The sequence below is a fragment of the Hyla sarda genome, chromosome 1 (assembly GCF_029499605.1).
Source record: "Hyla sarda isolate aHylSar1 chromosome 1, aHylSar1.hap1, whole genome shotgun sequence".
In the NCBI taxonomy this organism is placed as follows: Eukaryota; Metazoa; Chordata; class Amphibia; order Anura; family Hylidae; genus Hyla; species Hyla sarda.
In genome coordinates, this window is record NC_079189.1 from 195,039,716 (window position 1) to 195,065,280 (window position 25,565).

Below are 25,565 nucleotides of genomic sequence, written 5' to 3' on the forward strand. Positions count from 1 at the left end.
GAATGTACAGGGTACATTCACACGAGCGGTTTTACAGTGGGTTTCCTTCAAGGAAACTTACTGTGAACCCCTGCCTGTGTGAATGTACCCTAAAAACACTACACTACACTAACAAATAATAAAAAGTAAAACACTACACATACACCCCCTTACACGTCGCCCCCCCCCCCCCCCCAAATAAAAATGAAAAACGTCTCATACGGCAGTGTTTCCTAAACGGCGCCTGCATCTGTTGCAAAAACACAACTCCCAGTGTTGCCGGACAGTCATAGACTGTCCTGGCAGGCTGGGAGTCTTGCAACAGCTGGAGGCACCCTGTTTGGGAAACACTGCTGTAGGGTTTTGGTGGAGACAAGCCCCATCCTTGTAACCGGGTCCGCCCCTATTGCAAATTCCTAATTTTGGCCTCAAATGCGCATGGCGCTCTCTCACTTCAGAGCCCTGTCGTATTTCAAGGCAACAATTTTGGGCCACACATGGGGTATCTCCGTACTCGGGAGAAATTGCGTTACAAATTTTGGGGGGATTTTTCTCCGATTACCCTTTGTAGAAATGGTAAATTTGGGAAAAAAACTGCACTCTAGTGAAAAAAACATTTTTTCATTTACACATCCGAATTTAACGAAAAGTCGTCAAACACCTGTGGGATGTTAAGGCTCACCGGACCCCTTGTTACGTGCCTTGAGGGGTGTAGTTTCCAAAATAGTATGCCATGTGTTTTTTTTTCCTGTTCTGGCACCACAGGGGCTTCCTAAATGTGACATGCCCTCAAAAACCATTTCAGCAAAATTCATTCTCCAAAATCCCATTGTCGCTCCTTCCCTTCTGAGCCCTCTACTGCGCCCGCCGAACACTTGACATACACATATGAGGTATTTCCTTACTCGAGAGAAATTAGGTTACAAATTTTGGGGGGCTTTTTCTTCTATTACCCCTTGTAATATTTCAAAAACTGGGTCTACAAGAACATGCCAGTGTAAAAAATGAAGATTTCAAATTTTCTCCTTCACTTTGCTGCTATTCCTGTGAAACACCTAAAGGGTTAAAACGCTGACTGAATGTCATTTTGAATACTTTGAGGGGTGCCGTTTTTATAATGGGGTAATTTGTGGGGTATTTCTAATATGAAGGCCCTTCAAATCCACTTCAAAACTGAACTGGTCCCTAAAAAATTCCGATTTTGAAAATGTTGTGAAAAATTGGAAAATTGCTTCTGATCTTTTAAGCCCTCTGATGTTTTCCAAAAGTAAAAACATGTCAAGTTTATGATTGAAACATAAAGTAGACATATTATATTTGTGAATCAGTATATAATTTATTTGGAATGTCTCTTTTCTTTCCAAGCAGAGAGCTTCAAAGTTAGAAAAATGAAAAATTTTCAATTTTTTCATCAAATTTTGGAATTTTCACCAAGAAATTATGCAAATATCGACAAAAATTTACCACTAACATAAAGTAGAATATGTCACGAAAAAACAATCTTGGAATCAGAATGAAAATTAAAAGCATCCCAGAGTTATTAATGCTTAAAGTGACAGTGGTCAGAATTGCAAAAAATGCTCCCGTCCTTAGGGTTATAATGGGCTCCGTCCCCAAGGAGTTAAAAAAAAAAAACACCAGAAAAAAAAACAGTGGGGAAACCTAGCCTTAAAGCTTCTGTTTAAGCAGAACTTTTTTTTTATTTTTCAAGGCCAAAAACATCTGGACAAAAAAGTGTTGCTAAAAAAACGCAAGCTCTTAAGCTAACCATACACATTTGTGTCTGATAAACCTGGCATTTTGACTCTAAAGAAACAAGTAAACACCTCTATAAATAGTGCATTGTACTGTATATTGTTACAGATTCTGTACTGACAATCCACAACAAATCCACTGTGTCTAAATTCACTGAAACATGAAAACAACTCATTGCTTGATGGTGCCTTACATGACACATGTGTTTCAATAGGTGGGGTGGCTAATTTGTGGGAGAGAGATAAGTGACCTTACACTTACAAATAAAACATGGGATTTGTAGTTTAAGGGAATGAACTCCAACAGGAAATAGTCAGTTAACAAAAACAAAGCCACAGCACTATGGTAATCTCACAACATAGCCATTTAGCCCCAAGACAAGCACAGATCCTTCCTACAAATTTCCATTACTGTCTGGCAGGTACGTACTAAAATCACCTTATGTTGGAAACCCCCTTTAAGCTTTCTCTGGTCAAGTGATCCCTTTTCAACACAAATATTTTCTTAACTGATGGGGTCACAGAACACAATCTCCATAGAATCGGCAATTCTATTTATTATTTGTTTATTTATTTATTTGTTTACATAAAAAGCAAACCACCCTAATGCCTCCTTCACACAAACTTTTTTCTGCTTTCTTTTGCTTTTGCATTTTTACAAACATTTTTGTCACCAAAATGTTTTTCTGGTAACCATTCAAAAAATAGGCAGGCAATGCTAGAATAAACAGCATTAAGTAGGTGCTACTAACCATGTATAACCTAAAACAGGACAGAGCAAAAAAGAAAAAGGTGGTATGCAAAAAAGATTGTGTACACTATAAAGTACAAAAATTACAAAATATATTTAGGCATAACACATAATAGGCATAATAGACCCAATGTAAAGACAATTTCAAGCACTGTACACTGCAAACATTTAAATCTTTACACAATCTCACACCAGCCTGGACCACACTTAAAAACTTGCCTCCATCTCAGTTGCTTGGTTATTAATGAAGAATATGTGCCATTAGGGGGGGGGGGGTTGATTTGAACAACTAATGTTACATTTCCCCCTTGGTGAATTGTTAATCACCAACTAGAAAGCAAGGGCAATAAGTAATCATTTACGGTACCATACGATATATGTTTGTAAATAAGTATATGTGTCTGTAAATATATATATATATATATATATATATATATATATGTATATATATATATATATATATATATATATATATATGTACACACATATTTACACATATACTTATTTACAAATACACCAAAGGGTAAAAAAAAATACATATACATTTAAACTTAAATAAAGACCTACTGGGGGGCATTTATAATGGATGAACACAGTTTTTCAGATGTTAATTAGGCACCAAATTTTGTGTAATTGCTGTTGTTTGGGCTTTTTCGTGTGTTTTTTTTTTTTTTTTTTTTTTTATAAGAGCAATTTGCAAACCAGTGTATTGCTTGGGGCACCATAGAGCACTTTATGCAGTGGGCATGAAGTTATCATGTGTGGCAAATTATTCTTTGCGCACAACTTTTATGCAAAGCCTATTTTTTTTCTCCCGCAAACCTACACCACTTAATAGGACATGTACATATGTGTCAGATGTCAGAGCACAAAGCTTAAACCGAGCTCTGCAGTTCACTAGTTTCTATAATTGCGCAAAATTTATCAAGTTCTGTTTGCATTTTGGTAAGTTTTGAGCAGTTGCGCAAAAAATACGCCAAGCAAATATAGGTAAAATTTATACTATCTCACACCAACATTGATAAATGTCTCCCACTGTGTATACATAAACAAACACATACAAAACAGATAAATACAGATAATACACACTTGTAGATGCATAGAATGTATATGACTGCACAGTTTTAATTTCCCATCCTATGCTTTATAATTACATTCTGCCCTCTGTATAACAGATACAGGTATTGAGAGCTGACCGTGGTCAATTAAATAGCTATAGCTATAGCACTATATACTTCTGAATGTTTCACCATAGTCATAGGAAAGGGAGTGCTTTCTGTCTGTATATACACTTAAGTTTGCTCCTATTAAGGCAGCGCTATACTTTAATATACAAGTAGCCATTAGAACACTTACCTGCTCTTCTGCTATCTCCAGCACTGGTTATCTATACCAGGGATATTACATAGATGAAGACTGAATGTATACAGGGTGCACTGGACTTGTGTTGCAGGAAATCTCTAGCTGCCTTTAATGGAGTTCTTAACACCATGATGTTTCTAATGTACTTCCTGAAGTCATTTGCCAACACAAAGAAGAAGTTTTTCTGAGCTCCTACATGCTAAAAATAGTAAAGCAAGTCTAATGTCACATGAACCGCTGATGAAAACCCATGTTATGTATTTACTTGTACACAAATGTCTCTGCATTGTTTGCACAGGTTTATTTCATGTGCTATTGTGGATTTGTATGTAGAAAACATCTAAAATAACAGTATTGTTGGGATCACTACATCAACAAGAGGATGTGATCTAATATTAAAGGGTACCTCTCATCAAAAAAACTTTTGATATATTATAGATTAATGTATGCAGAATAACTTTACAATTGCATGTTATTAAAAAATATGCTTCTTTCTATTTAATTTTCCACTTTGAATAAATGACCACTAGGGGTCTCCCTACCATTCCTGGCAGCAAGCATTTCAGACTCATGCTGGAGTCCTAAACACTATGAGCTGCCAGTCTGCTTTGTTCACAAAGGAGAACACTCAGAGCTGCCAGCCTGCTTTGTTCACAGCCTGTTTGGCTGTGAACAAAGCAGGCTGGCAGCTCTGAGTGTTTAGGACTCCAGCATGAGTCAGAAATGCTTGCTGACAGGACTGATCGGGAAAAATACAATAGAAAGAAGAATATTTTTCATTAACATGCTATTGGAAAGTTATTCAACATTCATTAATCTAAAATATATCAAAAGTTTATTTGATGAGAGGTACCCTTTAAACCCTACTGGACTGCAGTTAATATGCTGTGTATGACAGTCTATATTCTGTTAACATTGTGCTCAGCCACACACACATACACACACACACCATTGTTAAGTCTTATTTTTCGAATGAAAATACAAACCAACCGCAAAAAAAGAAAAAAAAAAGCTGAAAAAACTGTATGTTAACACATAAACAACTGAAAATAAAGCTATGTTCAAACAGTATTTTGGCCAGTATTTGTAGTCAAAACCAGGAGTGGAACTGACACAGAAAGAACTGTATGGTTAAGTTTATACTACGGAATTTCCAAGTATAATTCCGCATAGAAACTGCACTTGATAATTCCAGTGCAGCAGCTGATTTTTTATCACTTTTACCTTGCACTTTTGTCTGCGCACACTTGTACCATGTCTTAGTTTTCTAACATAGGAGTTTGGTCTGTGTTCAGACCTATTGGTCTTTGTGCATTTTTGTATCTGTTCTTGTTATCCAGTTTTTTCCTATCCTTGATATATATATATATATATATATATATATATATATATATATATATTATTCACAGAGACAGCGGGGGCACTCCAATAGGTAAAAAAAAAAAAAGGGTTCTTTATTCACTCCAAGGTGTAGCTACGTTTTGGCAACCTCACATTGTGATTTTCAAGCAAACAATGATGCACACTGGTGAGTATTTAAGGCCACGCAGGGCCCACCCACTAATTTAAAAAGTTGTGTGATACAAAGGTCATGTGGTTAGTGACATTACAAAAACATATTGTATGGAATGTCGCTATATACATCATACAACTTCTCAGGCTTATCGACATTCATCTAGTGCACATATAGTCGGTACATCCTGTTATACAGATTTAGTGACGTGATACCGTGTATAAGTGATATATAAGATCATAAAGATGTGGACGTGGGACAGTATTACTCACCCGGCAGCAGGCATAGTAGTGATGAACAATAAGATGCCAGAAACTTCCAGGTTGCGGAGCGCAAACCAGATGTGACATCAGCGTGCTGTGTCATGTGACCGATCATGTTGTCTGTTGCTGGGAAGATTCATATACACTGTAATCCACTCATGCTCAAGGAGCCGGGCTAGAGCATTCAGCGCCATCTTAAATAAGGGAAAGGTACTAAGCTCATGTAGATACCGTACAGCAGCCTCCCATCATATCGTAATTAGCACAGTGCGATCGTGGGGCACAGTGGAACCACTGCGCACCCCAGAGCACAGACTAGAGCAAACTCAATCAGCCACATATATGGTCTCATGCGCTGCTTACTGTGCATACCTGAACCTGGAGGAGCACTGGATCCATACTTAGAGCTCTTTTGCACTGTGGTAGAAACAAGAAATTGGGTACAGTGATATATAATGGCAAATTGTGACACTAGGGGTAGAAAAATAAAGAGATACATTGTTGCCGAGACTGCCGTTGTTCTTGTGAGTTTATTGTCCGCACCACTTGCCCACGTCTGAAAGAAAAAAAGAAGAAATAACATATATTACCAACCCACACAGAAACTGGATGGTCATAGCAAATTTTACAATATGCAAACATATATACATTTGTTTAACGTACATTACAGATCTCATGCGTAACGGTGAAATTGACATTAAGTCCTATAGGTCTGAGGGAATTAAGTTTGTATATCCACCACAACTCCTTTCCCGTCAATTTGGATCATAAGCTCTGACTCGAGAGTAGAAGAAGCTCTGGATACCATGATGGACAATTTCCAGAATAGAGGTTACCCACTCAAGTTAGTTGCCGACAGCAAACAGAGGGTTGTGTCCATGCACAGAGAAACTCTCTTACAAAAAATATCACCCAAACAAACATCAGAGAGACTGGCATTCGTTTCCACATTTTCGGGGGTATCTCAAAAAATATCAAATATAGTGAGAAAACGTTGTCACATTTTGGGTGATGGATTGCCTAACATCCCAGAGTTGGTGAACCCTCCCATCATGGCATATAGACAAGCCACTAACCTCAAAGATAGAATTGTCAAAACTGATGTCTCTTTGGGGAGGTCTACACAACATTACATATCTGTTGCCAATGAGGGGTCATATCCATGCAGGGCTTGTGTTAACTGCTCATACATGCTTAAGGGCAACTCATTCACACACCCCACCACTGGCAAAGTATACCCTATTAAACAATACCTTACGTGCACCACAGACTTCGTTATATATGTTCTACAATGCCCCTGCCACCTACTTTATGTAGGTGAAAGAACTTGGGAGGCAAAGACCAGAATCACACAACATAGGTACACAATCTGAAAGGGCAAACAAGATCTACCTGTACAAAAACATTTTCTTGATCATGGTCACTCTGAAAAAGACCTTAAATTCACATTATTGGAGCACATTCCCCCTGGGAAATGTGGGGGTAATTGTATAGCCAAATTGACGAGAAAGGAGTTGTGGTGGATATAAAAACTTAATTCCCTCAGACCTATAGGACTTAATGTCGATTTCACCGTTACGCATGAGATCTGTAATGTACGTTAAACAAATGTATATATGTTTGCATATGGTAAAATTTGCTGTGACCATCCAGTTTCTTTGTGGGTTAGTACTATATTTTATTTCTTCTTTTTTTTTCTTTCAGAGGTGGGCAAGTGGTGCGGACAATCAACTCACAAGAACAACGGCAGTCTCGGCAACAATGTATCTCTTTTTTTTTCTACCTCTAGTGTCATAATTTGCCATTATGTATTACTGTACCAAATTTATTGTTTCTTCCACAGTGCAAAAGAGCTCTAAGTATGGATCCAGTGCTCCTCCAGATTCAGGTATGCACCTTAACTCCTTAAGGACCGGGGTTTTTTCTGTTTTTGCATTTTTGTTTTTTGCTCCTTGCCTTTAAAAAATCATAACTCTTTCAATTTTGCACCTAAAAATCCATATGATGGCTTATTTTTTGCACCACCAATTCTACTTTGTAATGACGTCAGTCATTTTGTCCAAAAATCTACGGTGAAACGGAAAAAAAAATCATTGCGCGACAAAATTGAAAAAAAACCACCGTTTTGTAATTTTTGGGGGCTTCCGTTTCTACGTAGTACATTTTTCGGTAACAATGACACCTTATCTTTATTCTGTAGGTCCATACGATTAAAATGATACCCTACTTATATAGGTTTGATTTTGTCGGACTTCTGGAAAAAATCATAACTACATGCAGGAAAATTAATACGTTTAAAATTGTCATCTTCTGACCCCTATAACTTTTTTATTTTTCCGTGTATGGGGCGGTATGAGGGCTCATTTTTTGTGCCGTGATCTGAAGTTCTTAACGGTACCATTTTTGCATTGATAGGACTTATTGATCGCTTTTTATTCATTTTTAAATGATATAAAAAGTGACCAAAAATGCACTATTTTGGACTTTGGAATTTTTTTGTGCGCACGCCATTGACCGAGCGGTTTAATTAATGACATATTTTTATAATTCGGACATTTCTGCACGCGGTGATACATGTTTATTTTTATTTTTATTTACACTGTGTTTTTTTTTTTTTATTGAAAAAGGGGGGTGATTCAAACTTTTAATAGGGGAGGAGTTAAATGATCTTTATTCACTTTTTTTTCCACTTTTTTTTTTTCAGTGTTATAGGTCCCATAGGGACCTATAACACTGCACACACTGATCTTCTATGCTGATCACTGGTTTCTCATAAGAAACCAGTGATCAACGATTCTGCCGCATGATGCTCAGGCCTGGATCTCAGGCACTGAGCAGTCATTCGGCAATCGGACAGCGAGGAGGCAGGTAGGGGCCCTCCCGCTGTCCTGTCAGCTGTTCGGGATGCCGCGATTAGCTAGCCGGCCACTTTCGGTTTCACTTTTAGCTTTTCACTAAAGGGTTAATAGCGCGCGGCGCTGCGCGCTATTAGAGGCGGGTCCCGGCTTCACTATGACGCTGGCCCGCCGTGATATGACGCGGGGTTACTGTGTAACCCCGCGTTATATCAGGAGAGCAGGACCAAGGGCGTACCTGTACGCCCTTGGTCCTTAAGGAGTTAATCAGCGCATGAGACCATATATGTGGCGGACTGAATTTGCTCTAGTCTGTGCTCAGGGGGTGCACGGTGGTTCCACTGTGCCCCATGATCCCACTGTGCTAATTACCATATGATGGGAGGCTGCTGTACGGTGTCTACATGAGCGTAGCACCTTTCCCTTATTTAAGATGGAGCTGAATGCTCTAGCCCGGCTCCTTGAGCATGCGCGGGTTACAGTGTATACGATCGCCCAGCAACAGACCACATGATCGGTCACATGACACAGCACGCTGACGTCACATCCGGTTTGCGCTCTGAATTATTCTATTAATACATATTGCAGAAAGAATGGATTAAAACTGAGAATTAGTAAAATAATTAAGGGGGAGATTTATCACAGCACGTAAAGGTTTTTTTATTAAATTTTTTTGTTTATGCCAGGTACACAAAATGTTGCACATGCGCCTAAGCACTTTTTTTTTTTTTTTTTGCAACTTTTGTGGGTATGCAGAAACTACCAAACAGCCTTACCTAAGCAATTTTCAGTTTCACTTTGCAGTGATCATGAATTTTTGAAGTTTTAATGTCGCATAAAGGCATAAAAAAAAAAAAGTCCCAGACCCCTCCAAAAAGTCGCAAACTTAAGCCAGGCCAGACCTAACTTACAAAACTGCCTATGGAGAGCACTTTCAAAATTTCTCAAAAAAAGTCACAACTGTGTTAAACCATTGCAAAGTTATTAACACATAGTGAGATACAGGTCACATTTGAAAAATGGGCCTTTGTCCTAAAGGCCATAATTGGCTGCGTCCTTAAAGGGTTAATGTAATTATGTCAAATAGTAGGTGTGTGTTTAAACCTTGAAGGGGTTGGCCAACTTTGCCATACCTAGATACATTGACATTTATTTGGCTATTAAAGTCTATGGCCATGTCAATACATACCTAAAAGCAGGGATGATATACTTTCTAAATAATTTCCCAACCGAAAAAAATATTTAACTTCTTGAAGGGGCAGTTTGCCATGCAGAAATTCCTACAATGGCACCAAATAGATGATCTACAGTATGTGTCATATATCACTAGTGCATCCATCAGAACAAGTTACAGTGGTCCCTCAAGTTACAATATTAATTGGTTCCAGGACGACTATTGCATGTTGAAACCATTGTATGTTGAAACCATTGTATGTTGAGATCATAAGTCTATGGAAATAGAAAAAAGGGAGGATTAAAGAAAAACAAATGTAAAACAAAGACAGAGAAAGCAGAGTGAAATGTCCATTCTGATTGGTCAGTTTTTCCAGCCATTGACACATTTCACAGATCTGGTCTGTTCGTAGCACTGTATGTTGAGTCTGGTTTTAAATTCTGAAAAGACCATTGTATGTTGAAAATGTTGTACCCTGAGGCCATTGTAAGTTGAGGGACCACTGTATAAGCTCCTCATCCCTCAGGTTCATTGGGTAGCCCATTTCATACTTGAAAAGATTGTAGCTTTAGAAACGTGGAGGAGGCATCAGTATGAGGAGACCATATAGTGGCTGAATGACACAGCATGGAGGTTTTAGCAGCAGGAGGAGACCATATAGTGGCTGAATGACACAGCGTGGAGCTGTTGGCAGCATGAGGAGGCTTCACAATCCCTAAAATTAAAAGATTAATTTTGAAATTTAAATTAAAGATTTATGGTAGCTAGTGCTACCATAAAAAAAATTTTGGCCCAGATCACGGCCCATCAGCGTCAGTAAACCATATATTGGCTGAATGACACAGCCTGTAGTTGTCTGAAGCATGAGGAGACCATATAGTGTCTGAATGGCACAGCCAGGAGTTGGCAGCAGCATGAGTAGACACTAGGACTTCACAATCCCTAAGATTAACAGATGAATTCTGAAATTTAAACCAAAGACTTTGGGTAGCTAGGGCTACCATAACAACATTTTTATTCCCAGACCCAGGACCAGCAGCATCAGTAAACCATATATTGCCTGAGTGACACAGACTGTAGTTGGCTGAGGCATGAGGAGACCATATAGTGTCGGAATGGCACAGCCAGGAGTTGGCAGCAGCATGAGTAGACACTAGGACTTCACAATCCCTAAGATTAAAAGATGAATTCTGAAATTTAAACTGAAAATTTTGCGTAGCTAGTGCTGCCATAACAACATTTTTATTCTCAGACTTAGGCCCAGCAGCATTAGCAAACCATATATTGCCTGAATGACAAAGCCTGGAGTTGGCTGAAGCATGAGGATACCATATGGTGTCTGAATGGCACAGCCAGGAGTTGGCAGCAGCATGAGTAGACACTAGGGCTTCACAATCCCTAAGATTAGATTCATTCTGAAATTTAAACTGAAGATTTTGGGTAGCTAGCGCTACCATAACAAAGTTTTTATTACCAGACCCAGGCCCAGCAGCATCAGTAAACCATATATTGCCTGAATGACACAGCCTGGAGTTGGCAGAAGCATGAGGAGACCATTGAAATGTAAGAATTTTAATAAAAATTTTCGATTTTTAAATTGAAATTGATTGTTTTAAAATTGAACTCTTAGTGTCCCGGGCCCCGGCATGTGGGTACAAAACACCTACTTTAACAAGCAGTCACATGTCACATGGAAGCACAATGACAGAGCCTGGAGATGGCATCAGTAGGGTAGCTAGCGCTACCATAACAAAGTTTTTTGGGTAGCTAGCGCTACCATAACAAAGTTTTTATTACCAGACCCAGGCCCAGCAGCATCAGTAAACCATATATTGCCTGAATGACACAGCCTGGAGTTGGCAGAAGCATGAGGAGACCATTGAAATGTAAGAATTTTAATAGAAATTTAAGATTTTTAAATTGAAATTGAGGGTTTTGAAATTGAACTCTTAGTGTCCATGTCCCCGGCATGTGGGTACAAAACACCTAATTTAACAAGCAGTCACATGTCACATGGAAGCACAATGACAGAGCCTGGAGATGGCATCAGTAGGAGCAGAACATATAGTGTCTGAATGGCAAAGCCTGGAGTTGGCGGCAGATGAGGAGACAATAGGGCCTCACAATCTCTAAGAATAAGATATGAATTTAGAAATTTCCTTTGAATATGTATGCTACCATAAACATTTATAGATAATGTCCTAGGCCCAGCACCATCACTAAACCATTTAGTTGCTGAATGACACAGACTGGAGCTGGCTGGAGCATCAGTAAACCATGTATTGGATGAATGGCACAGCCTGGAGATGGCTAAAGCATGAGGACACCTTATAGTGGCTGAATGACAGCCTGCAGTTGACTGAAGAATGAGAAGAGATCATATACTGGCAGAATGAGACAGCCTGGAGGTGGCCGCAGCAGCATCAAGAGTACCGAAAGTGACCCGGTGACAAAGTAGTGCGGTGTGTGGCAATACCAGTACGGTTGACGAAGGTGGGTGAAAAAAGGTCTGATGCGGAGGAATGTTTGTATGGCACTATGGTCAATCTACTCTCATGCATCAGGCATTGGTGGTTGGAAATCCTGGCTAACCCATGCCTGATTCATCTTGACAAAGGTGAGTCTCTCCACACTTTTCGTGGACAGATGAGTTCTCCTTGGGGTGACTATGGCCCCTGCCGCACTAGACACCCGCTCTGATGGCACACTACCGGCTGGGAAGGACAGATTTACCAGGGAAAACTCTGCTAGTTTCGGCCACAAATCAAGTTTGGCTGCCCGGATCCAGCGGATCTTCAAGGTGTGTTGGTGTGGGCGTGTCAAGGTATGCCACTACCTACTGGCTCAGGTCCTGCTCCAGGTCTGCCTGCTGCTGATGAGTTGCCTCACTATGCGGGTGAAGAAAGCTACTCATCAGTGACTGCAGATTCAGGCTGCTGCTGATGGAGCTGGTACCGCTCCTGCCACCCCACTCCTCCCCAGCAGCCATGGCAGTGGAAGGTGAGCACATGGGGGCCCCCCGATTCAGACCTGCACTGATAGGCATCAGCCAACTGACTACATAGGATGCCTCTGTTGTAGGTCATTTTGTCCTCCCTCTCAGGGGGTGTAAAAAGGCCCCTATTTTGTGGCGGTATCGAGGGTCCAGTAAGGTGGAGATCCAGAAGTGATCATGGTGACAATTCGGCTGTCACTACGCAAGCAGGTGAGCATGCATTGTGCCATTTGTGCAAGTGACTCGGAGGGACTCCCTGCCTCCATCTCCGCTGCCTACTGCCATGGTGTGTCTGGGTCCTCTGTCTCGCCTTCCCCATAACCCTCTAGCTCCTCTGGCTGCTCCTGGTCCTCCTCTACTGTCAGATTACTCACGTAAAAACGCCCGTTTGGCAAAACCTAACCTGTGCTCCACTGTTCCCCTCCCCTCCTCCTTCAGTTTATCCCCCACAGGGCTCATGTGGCCGTGAGATGTAGGCGCCATGTCTCCAGTGCCCTGACCAGCCATCGTTTCCAACACGTGTTGTAAGAAATGAAGCAGTGGAATGACGTCATTCATCCTGTAATCCTTGTGACTAATAAAGTTGCTACCTCAAAGGGCCTAAGCAAATGGCAGGTGTCACGTATGAGCTGCCACTGGTTCACATTGAAGTTACACGGGGGAGTACCCTTATCTGCTTCAGGATAATCAAGAAATGGGTAATGGCTTTTCTCTGTTCGTACAGTCGATCCATCATATGGAGGGTGGAATTCCAACGTGTGGCAACGTCACAAATCAGACTATGTTGTGGGATATCGTTCTGATGCTGCAGCTAAAGGAGGGTATGCTTTGCGGTGTAGTGCATGTAAAGTTTCCTTCCCATTGTCAGGATGTCTTGCAAATGGGGGAAACACTTCAGGAACTGCTTCACAACCAGATTGAACACTTGTGCCATGCAGAGCGCATGGCTCAGCCTTCCCAGTCGCAGTGCATACAAGATGTTCTTCCCGTTGTCTGTCACCATGGTTCCCATTTCCAGTTTTCGTAAAGTAAGCAATGCTCCGATTTCTTTACCAATGACTTTTAGCAGTTCTCTTTTCGCCAAGGCAAACCATGTGAAGAACAGCGTGACACTGCCGTGCCCTGCACTCATGGTATGCTGAAGGGCCACTAAGACTTGTCTGAGCAGTGAAGGCTGAGGACACGGTGGAGGATGAGGAGGTGAAGTTGCACACTTTCACAGGACCAACAGGCTGAGAGCGTGGGAAGCGGCGTGACCTGTCCAAGTTGGGGTCGTGGCTGTGCAGGAACCACATTCACCCAGTGAGCCATAAAGGACATGTATTGTCCCTGACCGTAGTTACAGCTCAAGACGTCGGCACTGCCATGCACTTTGGTACACACCGACAGGCTCAAGGGCTGGCCCACCTTCTCTTCCACAAAATTGTGCAGGGCTGGAACTGCCTTCTTCGCAAAGAAATGATGGCTTGGCACTCTCCACCTCAGCTTGGCACAAGCCATCAGTTCTCTGATAGGTGCAGAGTCCACCACTTGAAAAGGGAGGGACTGCAGCACCAGCAACTTAGACAGGAGCACATTCAGCTTCCGCGCCATTGGATAAGTGGGTGCATACTGTTGTCTCTTGGACATGGCTTCGCCGATGGATTGTTGGCGGAATGGCTAACTAATTTGAACCTCCTCCGGATGCTTGATAAAAAACTTCCACACCACCGAGTAGCTGATTTTCCCACCAACAGTCCGCACTAATTGACTGCTTCAGCCGCCGGCTCAGGGAACCCCTGTTCCACTACCTCCCGGGAAGGTAGGCTGCCGCAAAGCAGGTGGTCTCCCCCGGGCATGTTTGGCTCCAGAATTTCCAATTCTGCTACCACGCTGACTGCCAACCATGGTACCACCTTGCTTGCTCAGCTGCTGCCTCACAGGCAACCTGCAACTCTCTTCTCCTGATGATGATGAAGCCCTTTCTGCACCTGGCTCCCAAGTGCGATCGGCTTCATCATCATCAGCAAATGTCTGCACGTCACTCATGTCCTCCTCAGGTTCCTCAACAGTGTCTGCTTCAGGACCCTGAACCCTGGCAACACCGCCTCCCACATCACTCTCCTCATCACTACTTGCCCGCCTAGCGGAGGAAACAGTGGATGTCTCCTCCCTTTCTTGGTTGGGCAGTAGCTGCTGACTGTCCTCTATTAGATCATCCTCAGTGAATAGTGGAACACAACCCACAGCATAAGATACTTCTGTAGGGGAGGGAACAGCATAGGACAGAGGCAATGGGAGGACAGGGACTGCTCTCCGGCCATGCCAACTGAGGGTTGTGTCTGAGGAACCCACCGACTGTTGACTGGGGGTGTCAGATGTCACTTGTGATGAAGTGGATGACCTTGTTAACCAATCGATGACGGCAGATAGGTTGCTGGTCGAGACACAACCGCTAGCTGATACCGGGAGCTCAGGCCTCTCGCTACGACTCATGCTGCCACTCGCCCCTAGTCTGCTGCGACCTCTGCCTGAAGGATTTAGGACTCTGCCACTCTTCTGTGCATGTCCTGGCCCTTCCCTGTCTGACATTCTTAGTGCATATATGAGGGGAGTACAATAAGCTTCACTACGCTTAAAACAGTATTTGTCTAGAACAGCAGAAGGTGTGCACTTTTGGCTAGCGTTTCACAGTATCTATGCCCTTGACAGATTAACAGGTACAAAATAGTACACTACTTACATGTAGGTATGTGATGAGGGCAGAAAAATGCTCTACAGTACACTTAAAAACAACAACACCAGCCGGTAAGTACTTTTGCCTGGACTTTCACAGTATGTAGGCCCTTGACAGATTAACAGGTAAAAAATAATACACTACTTAGATGTACATATGCGGTATGCACTTATGAGGGCAGAAAAATGCGCTACAGTACACCTAAAAACTCTGTATTTTAGTAAAACACCAGCCGGTGATTACTTTTGTCTGTCCTTTCACAGTATGTAGGGCCTTGACAGATTAGCAGGTACAAAATAGTACACTACATAGATGTACGTATGCGGTATGCACTGATGAGGGCAGAAAAATGCGCTACAATACTCCTAAAAACTCTGTATTTTTGTAAAACACCAGCCGGTGATCACTTTTGCCTAGAGTTTCACAGTGTCTAGGCCCTTGACAGATTAGCAGGTACAAAATAGTACTCTACTTAGATGTACGTATGCGGTATGCACTTATGAGGGAAGAAAAATGCGCTACAGTACCCTTTTTTTTAACACTAGCAGTACACAACAAGGCTGCAGCCAAAAAAGCTGTGTACTAAACACAAAATTGCACTCTGTCACAGACTATTAGGAATGGACTGCTGTGTATTATACCATCTACAGACTAGTATAACCAGTAGATGATTTTTGGTGGAACAAAGACTGAATTGCGCTGAAAAATTATTCCTGCCTCCTTTGCTAAGGTTTATGAAGTTGAGGCAGCTTGTTGAAATGTATGAGGCAACACACAGCTATCTGCCCCTCTCTGTAATACTATGCCGAAGAAAGTGACTGGGAGGTTAATGCCTGCAGCTGCAGTAACAATCCTTTATGAGTGAAAAAAAACACTGCTCTCCGTCCACAAGAACGGTGATGTGACTAGGAGGATGTTAAACGCTGCTGGAATGCGCTTTTCTCTGCTGTAACACACACACAGTCTCTGCGTCCTATGATCCTTCTGCAGTATATTGTAATGAAGTGACTGGCCGCAAGATGGCTGCTGATTATATAGGGCTGTGACATCACAGGGGTGACAAACTGCTGATAGGCTGCATGCTGCATGTGATTCAGGGTCATTCCACCTACTTCCCTTCCCGTCTTTCCTTCCCAGCATCCCTTGCCCCATGTACTGACATGTGGATCCGCCATTTTTGATGCACTGGAGCCTGCACCGCAGCAAATGGAGTTTAATGAAGCGATTTGCGAGATAGAATCGTTGTGATATTTGCATTCGTTGCAAATCGAATATTTCCTGAAATTCGTAATGAATTCGGGTTCGTCAGCTTCGATTCGCTCATCTCTACTCATGATGCCAAGTTATAATACTACATAATTATATGCTTCTATCACCTCCATGTGCTGCTTTGTCCTGTTGTCTTGCTTTTTAGTGCAGGTCTTTTTATTTTTCTGTTGTCATGGCTGCCGAGAAAGGGGGGTGTGGCCACTGAAAAGGGGATGTGTCTTTGACAGTTTTGAAAAATTCCAACATATTTACTGATGTTCCCATATAAAATGTGATGGATTTGAGCTCTGTAAAACCCCACAGCTCAGAGCAGGTGTAGAAAAAGCAAAATGTAGGGAAAATGAGCAAACACTGGCCCTGATTTTCTGAGAGTGGAGTGTAGGTTTCTTTGTGGGTTTTAATTCCCTACAATTTTTTCTCCACAGTATTTTCTAAGGTTTCCCTACATTTTCCACTTTCCCTACATTTTGATTTTTTTTTTACAACTGCTCTGATCTGTTTGGTTTTCCACCACATTTCCTGTGGAAACCTTAGTAAATATGTTGGGTTTTTGTTAAAATGTCAGGAGCATGCCCCTTTTCTGTGACTATGCCCCCATTTCCCAACAGCCACACCCCTTTTTCGAATTTTCTTAGTAAAATGGAGAGTTAGTTGGGTTTTTTCAATTCTGGCGCAAATTCTGGCACAGACAGAATTTCTGGCGCACAACCCGACAAGGCATGTCGGGTTTGCAATAGTAAATAAGGGCCACTGTGGATAAATACTTGTCAGGGAAAAAGCACAAAGAAAAATACACTCCACTCTTAGTAAATAAGGGTCAATATGTCATAGGCCACATGTCTCCAAGGGGCGTGGTTATGCTACAGTGGGTAAGTGAATAGCAATACTTCAGTAAATCCCTTTCACTCTGCTATACACCCACTGTAGCATAGCTTATAACTTGGCATCAAGGGCTCAAATGCTAAAGAAAAGAATCCTGAAATACCCCTTTAAGATTCCATGCATCCTCACAAACATCTCAGAAAGTCCCCTCTATGTCAATTACATGGCCATCCACTCTCAGGATTGTGGGTGCTAATAAGGAAGAATATTATTTAAACTATATTTTTCCACTATTCTTCTCCCTAATGCTCCTGGGAATGCGGCATCTATTTTGAATGTCCCATTGCATGAACATTTATGAGGAATACTCTTAAACTATGCCATTATAATAAACTGCTAGGGCAGAAATTCCATGTGGAGTACCAGAAAGTCTGAATGGAAATTTTTTTCCATTTCTTCTTTAGAAGAAATAAAAGAACAGATCAAGTGTTTTGTAGGTTTATAGTCATTAAAGATGTCTTATGCACTTATGTTTGTGGAGTAGCTGAGCATACAGGTTTGGGAAGTTACCACATGAATTTCCTGTTGCTGGAGTGAAGTGCGTCTCTAGATTTTTATTGCCTGATAAGCTGTTGATAATGAGAGAGCACTGGAAAACGGATAGTTTTAATGTTGCACCAGGCAAAAAGCCAAATTCTTTCTCTGATAGGTAAGATCCCTCTTAGCATTTGCAATACACAGAAGAAAACAGTCAAAGTAAAATTTGAATTTACTTAACCCTTACCCTCCAGAGGTTGAATGAATCCTGTATTATATATATATATATATATATATATATATATATATATATATATATCCTAGCTGAGTACCCGGCATTGCCCGGTTTTCCTTTCTAATTGTTGGGGAGGAAAATAAACAAAGGAGGAAGCTTTTGACTTCATATCCCGTCCTCATATATTGTTGTCATATCCCAACCCCACATCCCGACCTCCTATCCCGTCCTCCTATCTCAACCTCCTGTCCCGACCTCCTATACCGTCCTCCTATCCCGTCCTCCTATCCCGTCCTCCTATCTCGATCCCCTATCCTGATCTCCTATCCCGTCCTCCTATCCTGTCCTCCTATCTCAACCTCCTATCCCGTCCTCCTATCCCGTCCTCCTATCCAGTCCTCCTATCCCCACCTCCTATCCTCACCTCCTATCCTGTCCTCCTTTCTCGACCTCCTATTTCAACCTCCTATCTCGACCTCCTATCCCCACCTCCTATCCTGTCCTCCTTTCTCAACCTCCTATCTTGACCTCCTATCCCGACCTCCTATCCCATCCTCCTATTCCGTCCTCCTTTCCCATCCTCCTTTCCCGTCCTCATATCTCGACCTCCTATCCAGACCTCCTATCCCGTCCTCCTATCCTGTCCTCCTATCCCGACCTCCTACCTGACCTCCTATCCTGACCTCCCATCACGTCCTCTTATCCCGACCCGTACCTCCTATCCCGTCCTCCGATCCTGACCTCCTGTCCTGACCTCCTATCCCGTCCTCCTATCCCATCCTCCTATCCCGACCTCCTATCCCGACCTCCTATCCCGTCCTCCTATCCCGTCCTCCTATCCCGTCCTCCTGTCTCGACCTCCTGTCCCGACCTCCTATCCCGTCCTCCTATCCCGTCCTCCTATCCCGTCCTCCTATCTCGATCCCCTATCCTGATCTCCTATCCCGTCCTCCTATCCCGTCCTCCTATCTCAACCTCCTATCCCGTCCTCCTATCCCGTCCTCCTATCCAGTCCTCCTATCCCCACCTCCTATCCTCACCTCCTATCCTGTCCTCCTTTCTCGACCTCCTATTTCAACCTCCTATCTCGACCTCCTATCCCCACCTCCTATCCTCTCCTCCTTTCTCAACCTCCTATCTTGACCTCCTATCCCGACCTCCTATCCCATCCTCCTATTCCGTCCTCCTTTCCCATCCTCCTTTCCCGTCCTCATATCTCGACCTCCTATCCAGACCTCCTATCCCGTCCTCCTATCCTGTCCTCCTATCCCGACCTCCTACCTGACCTCCTATCCTGACCTCCCATCACGTCCTCTTATCCCGACCCGTACCTCCTATCCCGTCCTCCGATCCTGACCTCCTGTCCTGACCTCCTATCCCGTCCTCCTATCCCATCCTCCTATCCCGACCTCCTATCCCGACCTCCTATCCCGTCCTCCTATCCCGTCCTCCTATCCCATCCTCCTATCCCGTCCTCCAATCTCGACCTCCTATCCCGTCCTCCTATCCCGTCCTCCTATCCCGTCCTCCTATCCTGTCCTCCAATCTCGACCTCCTATCCCGACCTCCAATCCCGTCCTCCTTTCTCAACCTCCTATCTCAACCCCCTATCCCGACCTCCTATCCCGACCTCCTATCCTGTCCTCCTATCCCGTCCTCTTTTCCTGTCCTCATATCCCGTCCTCCTATCCCGACCTCCTACCTGACCTCCTATCCCGACCTCCTATCGCGACCTCCCATCCCGTCCTCATATCTCGACCTGTAATATGTGTACCAGGTATTGAACTATCTCCAGCCATACAGGAGTTATGTGAGAACATACATTTCCCATTGATTTGCATGGGACTTTAAACAAAAACCCCGACCCTCACAAATGGGGGTAGTTAAGGGTTAAATTAACTATCCTATATTTTAAGTGGACATATAAGTAACATGTGACCAAGTATTATCGAAATATCTCTAGCCGCTTGGAAGTTATGCGGTAACATATATTTCCCATTGACTTGCATGGGACTTTAAACATAAGCCCCGCCCCTGGAAAATGGGGGTGAGTAAGGGTTAAATCAATTATCCTATGTTTGTTGTTGACATATAAGTAACATGTGTGCCAAGTTTCATGTTAATATCTTTAGCCGTTTGAAAGTTTTTGTGGAGCATACACACATACATACATACATATATACATACATACATACACACACACACACACACGTTGAGTTTTATATACAGTGGTCCCTCAACATATGATATTAATTGGTTCCAGGAGAACCATCATATGTTGAAACCATCATATGTCGAGTACATATGTCTATGTAAAAATGGTAATTGGTTCTGGGGCCTTGGAACCATTGTATGTTGAATACATATCTCTATGGGAAACTGCTAATTGATTCTGGGATGACCATTGTATGTGGAGTGTATGGGGAGTGTTTAACAAACCAGGGTGCCTCCAGCTGTTGCACAACTACAACTCCCAGCATGCATGTACAGCCACTGACTGACTTTTGCAACAGCTGGAGGCACACTGATAGGGAAACATTGATGAATGGGGTGTATAGTGTGTATATGTATTGTATGTGATGTGTGACATCGCATACAGTACTGTACAGTTCTTTAAATACCTTCAGGGGGGACAGAATGTCCTCCATTACGATCCTGCCGACTACAGCTCTATAGGAAAGGAAGGGGAGGGCAGCCAGCAGCTCATTGGATGCCTGCAGTAAGATGCTGCAGGCTATTGGCTATGGCTGCACTGGGGGGGGGGGGGCTTACTCGGAGCTCACAGTGGAAGCCTGCGTGAGTTAGCAGGAAAGCATGTGAGTAACAGGAGGCAGAACGGGGCACATTAAACATCTATCTGTCAGTTGCTGAAGTTGTCAGCGCTGTCAGATAGCTGTTTGTACGATGGCCCCCGACACACAACAGCATCATATGTCGATGCTGCCTTCAACATACGATGGGCTCTGAGAGGCCATCATATATTGAAATGATCATATGTCGGGGCCATCATAAGTCGGGGGGTCACTGTATATAGATACCACATCATGGAATGGGACCTAGTAAGTATGGTCGTCATCAGTGTCACCTGCACTATCTGTCTGCACCAACAGGTTAGTGCAGATAACACTGATGACAGATTTCCTTTAAGGATACAGTACACAATTTAAGAATAGCATAACACAGGAATACAACACAGTATAATAAATTAGATTATGAAGCAATGGGCCCAACATAGAGATAGCAGGTATGCCCGAGGCAATCTTTAGCCCACAGGACAGCCTTTGATGCTGGGACTCCACATGTAGATATATATAAATATATATATATATATGTATGTATATATATATATATATATATATATATATATCTACATGTGGAGTCCCAGCATCAAAGGCTGTCCTGTGGGCTAAAGATTGCCTCGGGCATACCTGCTATCTCTATGTTGGGCCCATTGCTTCATAATCTAATTTATTATACTGTGTTGTATTCCTGTGTTATGCTATTCTTAAATTGTGTACTGTATCCTTAAAGGAAATCTGTCATCAGTGTTATCTGCACTAACCTGTTGGTGCAGACAGATAGTGCAGGTGACACTGATGACGACCATACTTACTAGGTCCCATTCAATGATGTGGTTCTCCACCTGTCCTCTTCGATATCTTAAGCTCCGGGACAGACTTGGTGCAAGGGTGGAGCTTAGTGATATCACTGCTGCTGTTTGCAAGCAGCGGGACCCAGCAGGGAACAGTAGCAGTGACATCACTAAGCTCCACCCCTGCTCCAAGTCCAGCCTGGAGTTCAAGATACCAAAGAGGATAGCCGAAGAACCTCAGCATGGAATAGGACCGTTTTGTTGTTTTGCCTTTTTACACATACTATAAGCTGTCGGGTTTTCCAGAGCTCAAATCCATTACATTTTATGTGGAAACATTAGTAAATTTGTACAATTTTTTTTTTTTTCAAAATGTCGAGGGACATGCCACTTTTTCTGAGACACGCCCATTTTTCCAGGCGACCATGTCTATTTTTTGGGTTTTCTGAGTTAAGTGGAGAGTAAGTAGTTTTTATTTATTTTCTTTAGTTAAATTAACCCTAACCCACCCCTATTTGCGAGAGTCAGGGTATTTGTCTAAAGTACAATGCAAGTCTAGGGACATGCGGTACCTTACTCCACAAGCTAAACTCAGCATCTCCTGGTGAGTGTGTCGGTCCAGGTTGCAAGCCACGCTCCTCCAGAAAGTTAGACCTAAGAATTAGTGTGATCATCCCGCACATCCCCCACCCCTGCTCTGTTTTTTAATTATTTATTGATTAGTGTTAGAATGAACAAAGTTTGCCACATTTTCTAGGCATGGCGCCTTTCATTTTAATAACATAGGGAAATGTGGTACCATGATAACACACCAAAGCAGCTGGATGAGTAGTATATCAGATGAGTTTGCACTCTGCTGGCCAAGGCCTAATGGACTGGAGGTTTCTGTTAACATAGACAAGAGCCACCAAAGGAAGAGAGAGAAACAAGGAGACAGACTCTCTACGGAAGATTTGGTCTGTTCTCCCACGAGAGTGCTATAAGTGGACTTCAGCGTTTAGGAAAGTATCTCTCCCAGCAGGAAGAATCTATTACATGCATGTGTTATTCATGTAATAGATTCTTCCCACTGGGAGAGGTACAGGATACATACATACACCTTCACACATGAACACATTGACACAAATACACATTACACATATAAACATTATACATACATACATTACACACATATATATTTCCACACATATAGTTATACACAGTGCACATTTTCCTACAGCTTCCTAACACATCCCAGCAGTGGCGAGAGTTGAGGTGAGTTGAGGACAGAGCTTTGCTTTTCTCCAGAACACATCTATGCACTTCTCCTACCATCCTCCCTGCCACATCTGTCCATATGGACAGAGCTGCTGCCTGGATCTACGGTAGTCACAGAAACCATAATAAGCTTTTCAGAGTGAATCACAGATGTATGTAATAAGGGTCTCTGTCCTTGTTTTATAACCTTGACTGGATGAAATTTATGACAGGTTTCCTCAAAGGGGTTGAAACTGTCGTCCTGCAAAATAAATCTTTATTAGTAATCTACAGAATAGATTATACATGACTGGGGACCATTGCAAAATCCATACGAAGCACAATACATGGGCGACAGCAGGTACTAACTCAGTATAATGGTGGAGGAGGATGAGGTAAAGGACAATCTACTATACGCTTTCTTCTCCTGTGTTTACACAGGAAAATCATATATCACATGACTAGAGTAGAAATAATGTAAATTATCCAGCAAATCTCACCTCCTAACCCAAAAAGATGCATATTTATATCCTTATATTTTCAGATTCTGTAATAACAGGGATTGTTCCACAGGACTGGCACTTATATATACACCAACAGAGAAGGAACCAGTAGTGTAAAAGATAAAATTTTATTTAACATATATGCTATATATGCCAATTACAGACATTTAAAAGTAAAGAGCAGAATAAAAACAAGGCATCACAGGAGCAACTGCAGATAACTGGAGGGGATATAACAGGCAAAAGTGCATGGAGTACAGGAAGAATGTCCTCTTATTATATAAAATGCAAAGAAATAATTTGGGTATAAAACCTCAATATATTATATCAATAGGACAGTACAGCATACACAAATTGTAAACAGATGAATATCTGGCCACATAATAAAGTGCAAATAGTCAAACCAATAACATCCTGCCATGTATTACCTGCCTACCACCTCCAGGTGGACTGGCGCTTAGCAAATGTGGTACCAATATTCGAAAAGAGGTTAAAAAATGGATCCTGGGAACTATAGGCCTGTAAGTTCAACATCTCTTGTGGGTAAGATTTTGGAGGGTTTTCTGAAGGATGCCCCCTCTGGAATATCTTAATGAATATAACCTTATAACAATGAACCAACACAGGTTTATGCAGGATCCGTCCTAATAGACAAATCTGATCAGCTTCTATGAGGAAGTCAGCTATAGATTGGAATGGGATGAAGCCGTAGATTTTTGTGGATCAGGACTTTTCTAAAGCATTTGCTACTGTGCCACTTAAAAGGTTGGTACATTAAATGAAGATGCCAGGACTACTAGAAAAAAATATGTAAATGGAGGTTACAAGTGGGGTACTGCAGGGGTCAGTACTGGGCGCACTTCTCTTTAATATGTTTACTAATGACCTTGTAGAGTGATTACAGGGTAGAATTTGTATATTTGCAGATGACACTAAACTGAGTAAGGTGATCACCACAGAGGAGGATAACATAATATTATCTTGGGAAGCTAGAGGCTTGGGCACAGACATGGAAAAAGAAGTTTAATGTGGATAAATGTAAGGTTATGCACTTTTGGGCCCAAAATACCAAGGGGGAGATTTATCAAAACCAGTGCAGAGGAAAAGTTGCCCGGTTTTCCATAGCAATCAATGAGATTGATTCTTTCATTTTTCCCAGGCCTTTTTTTAAAATAAAAGAAAAAATCTGATTGGTTGCAATTGGCAACTGATCCATTTTTCCTCTGCACAGGTTTTGATAAATCTCTTCCAAACTGTACAATTAAGTGCTTAATAATAAATTATTAGGTTAAACTATTGCTGAAAAGAACTTAGGGATATTGGTGGACAGTAAACTCACCTTTAGTGATCAGCAGCTCCTGCCAAGGCTAACAAAGTCATGGGATGTATCATGCAAGGCTTAAAGACTTGTGAGAAGAGCATTGTTTTTCCATATTTTTGTGTCCAGTTTTGGGTACCTGTATATAAGAAGGACATGGCTGCAGTGGCGTTACTAGGGATGTTGTCACCCGGTGCAGTAGAATATAGTGTCACCCTTTCCCATTATGGAAAATTATTTACACTATTAAAATCAAATATACCAATTGCTACGTAAGAAAAAAGTGCTACCACGTGAAATGACAGCTCCCAGTATGTGGGAATGCTGTGGTAAGGGAATGCTGGGAATTGTTGTTTCACTCAACATCACTGTAGAATTTTATAGTGACTAAAAGCACTGATGGGTTATATGAGACAATAATATAAGTGTCTTCTCTATAATCTTTCCTTATCGAATTCAGATGGTACATACTTGACTTCAAACTAAATTTTCTCTCTGCAGAACTTGACGCCCAAGATTTTCTGCTTCAGATTTCAATGTAACCTGAATGACTGAATACAGCTTCAAATCCTGTGCATCAAATCTGCGCAGAATACTTTACGTGTTAATAGACCCTAACACTGACCTTTTTGTGGTTGAACAAGACTGTTAAATGTACTAAATGAAATTGTCCTAATTTATTGCTGTTAAT

The 25,565-nt window shown here is 42.1% G+C and overlaps 1 protein-coding gene across 2 annotated transcripts in view; it reads right to left on the reverse strand.

Annotated features, from left to right (window-relative positions):
- BANK1 (B cell scaffold protein with ankyrin repeats 1) overlaps window positions 1-3,994 on the reverse strand; it is a 472,180-nt gene extending 468,186 nt beyond the window's left edge. For both annotated transcript variants that reach the window (XM_056566500.1, XM_056566520.1), the window contains exon 1: window positions 3,841-3,994. The gene's annotated coding sequence lies outside the window, so the exon portion shown is untranslated. The remainder of the gene's footprint in view (window positions 1-3,840) is intronic.
- Between the last annotated feature and the right edge of the window lie 21,571 nt (window positions 3,995-25,565).